Below are 3,455 nucleotides of genomic sequence, written 5' to 3' on the forward strand. Positions count from 1 at the left end.
TCATGACCCCACCCCACCCTCAAAATAATGACACAATCTTGATCTTTTTACATCAACTGCTGCAGAGGATAAGTTCATTAGAGTTAACTGCACCTCAGATCACAGCCCAAAGAAACGCTTCACAGAGTTCAAATAACAGACACATCTCAACATCAACTGTTCAGAGGAGACTGCGTGAATCAGGCCTTCATGGTTGAATTGCTGAAAAAAAACACTACTGAAGGACACCAATAACAAGAAGAGACTTGCTTGGGCCAAGAAACACGAGCAATGGACATTAGACAGGTGGAAATCTGTCCTTTGGTCTGATGGGTCCAAATTTGAGATTTTTGGTTCCAACCGCTGTGTCTTTGTGAGATGCAGAGTAGGTGAACGGATGTGTGGTTCCCACTGTGAAGCATGGAGGAGGAGGTGTGATGGTGCTTTGCTGGTGACACTGTGATTTATTTCGAATTCAAGTCACACTTAACCAGCATGGCTACCACAGCATTCTGCAGCAATACGCCATCCCCATCTGATTTGCGCTTAGTGGGACTATCATTTGTTTTTCAACAGGACAATGACCCAACACACCTCCAGACTGTGTAAGGGCTATTTGACCAAGAAGGAGAGTGATGGAGTGCTGCATCAGATGACCTGGCCTCCACAATCAACCGACCTCAACCCAATTGAGATGGTTTGGGATGAGATGGACCGCAGAGTAAAGGAAAAGCAGCCAACAAGTGCTCAGCATATGTGGGAACCCCTTCAAGACTGTTGGAAAAGCATTCCAGGTGAAGCTGGTTGAGAGAAGACTAAGTGTGCAAAGCTGTCATCAAGGGATAGGGTGACTGTTTTGAAGAATCTAAAGTTTAAAATATATTTGGATTTGTTTAGCCCTTTTATGGTTACTACATGATTCCATATGTGTTATTTCATAGTTTTGATGTCTTCACTATTATTCTACAATGTAGAAAATAGTAAAAATAATGAAAAACCCTTGAATGAGTAGATGTGTCCAAACTTTTGATTGGTGCTGTATATACAGTATATCACAAAAGTGAGTACACCCCTCACATTTTTGTAAATATATGAGTATATCTTTTCATGTGACAACACTGAAGAAATGACACTTTGCTACAATGTAAAGTAGTGAGTGTACAGCTTGTATAACAGTGTAAATTTGCTGTCCCCTCAAAATAACTCAACACACAGCCATTAATGTCTAAACCGCTGGCAACAAAAGTGAGTACACCCCTAAGTGAAAATGTCCAAATTGGGCCCAAAGTGTCAATATTTTGTGTGGCCACCATCATTTTCCAGCACTGCCTTAACCCTCTTGGGCATGGAGTTCACCAGAGCTTCACAGGTTGCCACTGGAGTCCTCTTCCACTCCTCCATGACGACATCACAGAGCTGGTGGATGTTAGAGACCTTGCACTCTTCCACCTTCCGTTTGAGGATGCCTCACAGATGCTCAATAGGGTTTAGGTCTGGGACATGCTTGACCAGTCCACCACCTTTACCCTCAGGTTCTTTAGCAAGGCAGTGGTCGTCATGGAGGTGTGTGTGTGGTCGTTATCATATTGGAAAACTGCCCTGCGGCCCAGTCTCCGAAGGGAGGGGATCATGCTCTGCTTCAGTATGGTATGTCACAGTACATGTTGGCATTCATGGTTCCCTCAATGAACTGTAGCTACCCAGTGCCGGCAGCACTCATGCAGCCCCAGACCATGACACTCCCACCACCATGCTTGACTGTAGGCAAGAAACACTTGGCTTTGTACTCCTCACCTGGTTTCCGCCACACACGCTTGACACCATCTGAACCAAATAAGTTTATCTTGGTCTCATCAGACCACAGGACATGGTTCCAGTAATCCATGTCCTTAGTCTGCTTGTCTTCAGCAAACTGTTTGCGGGCTTTCTTGTGCATCATCTTTAGAAGAGGCTTCCTTCTGGGACGACAGCCTTGCAGACCAATTTGATGCAGTGTACAGCGTATGGTCTGAACACTGACAGGCTGACCCCCCCACCCCTTCAACCTCTGCAGCAATGCTGGCAGCACTCATATGTCTAATTCCCAAAGACAACCTCTGGATATGACGCTGAGCACGTGCACTCAACTTCTTTGGTCGACCATGGTGAGGCCTGTTCTGAGTGGAACCTGTCCAGTTAAACCGCTGTATGGTCTTGGCCACCGTGCTGCAGCTCAGTTTCAGGGTCTTGGCAATCTTCTTATAGTCCAGGCCATATTTATGTAGAGCAACAATTTTTTTTTTTTCAGATCCTCAGAGAGTTCTTTGCCATGAGGTGCCATGTTGAACGTCCAGTGACCAGTCAGTATGAGGGAGTGTGAGAGCGATGATACCAAATTTAACACACCTGCTCCCCATTCACACCTGAGACCTTGTAACGCTCAACTGTGAATGGTCCTGGGGCACCAAAAAAAGTGTAAAGGGAAGCCAATTTGGATTTTCTTTGATCACAGAGAAATATGTCTTCAACAGAAACAACTTGAATTGTTGCATCTCGTTGTGTTGTTGTCCTCCAGTGACTAGTTAGCTTGCTAAAATTGTCCCTTTACTAAATTAGCCATGGATGGAGATAGGGATTTGGACTTCTGGTTTTACTTAATTCTCCATACTGGCCAATGATTATAACAGCGATTCTGATCCAACCATAAATTCATACATTGTGCCCCTGGCCTGAGAGGATGGAAGTTCAACATGTAGCTAGATGTAGAAAGCTAATGTTAACTCGCTAACGTTGCCCGTGAAAGGAAGTTAGTCTAGCGAGCAAGCATTTTATCCAGGTAGTCTAGGACAACAAAAAATAAAAGTGTGTACTGTAAGACAGAGTCATGGACTGTTTCATCAACATGAAAGAGAGGAGGATGGCATTGGTGTTTTTCTACAAGTAGCGTGAGTCAACATGTTTTTTCTACTTGCACGAACACACACACACAAATCTGAACCATGGACAGCCACATCATATTTAGCTTACGTTGATTGGACTAAATTGTTTTCGGTATATTTTAGTTGTCACTGTATTAGACTAAGCATAGGTGATTTGATGATGTTGAAATGTTGAAGTTGAAATGGTGCTGGAATAGTGGAGGCAGCTCCTGTTTTCTTTGTGAGTTGTGGTAACTGTCACGCCCTGACCAATGAACCCAGTACGTCAATGAGCCCAGTTTGTTCGCCGAGGGGCTGGAGAGCGGTTCATGAATGAGTGTCTGCAGGCAAAAGTGAACCATGATGGTTCTTGCAAGTTTGAGGCTGCATTTCTGCAAATGGAGTTGGGGATTTGGTTAGAATTAATGGTCTCCTCAATGCTGAGAAGTACAGGCAGATACGTATCCATCATGCAATACCATCAGGGAGGCATCTGGGAGGCATCTGATTGGCCCCAAATTTATTCTGCAGCATGACAACAACTCCAAACATACAGCGAAAGTCATTTAAGAACTATCT

The sequence above is a fragment of the Oncorhynchus tshawytscha genome, linkage group LG29, assembly GCF_018296145.1.
Source record: "Oncorhynchus tshawytscha isolate Ot180627B linkage group LG29, Otsh_v2.0, whole genome shotgun sequence".
NCBI classification, from domain to species: Eukaryota; Metazoa; Chordata; class Actinopteri; order Salmoniformes; family Salmonidae; genus Oncorhynchus; species Oncorhynchus tshawytscha.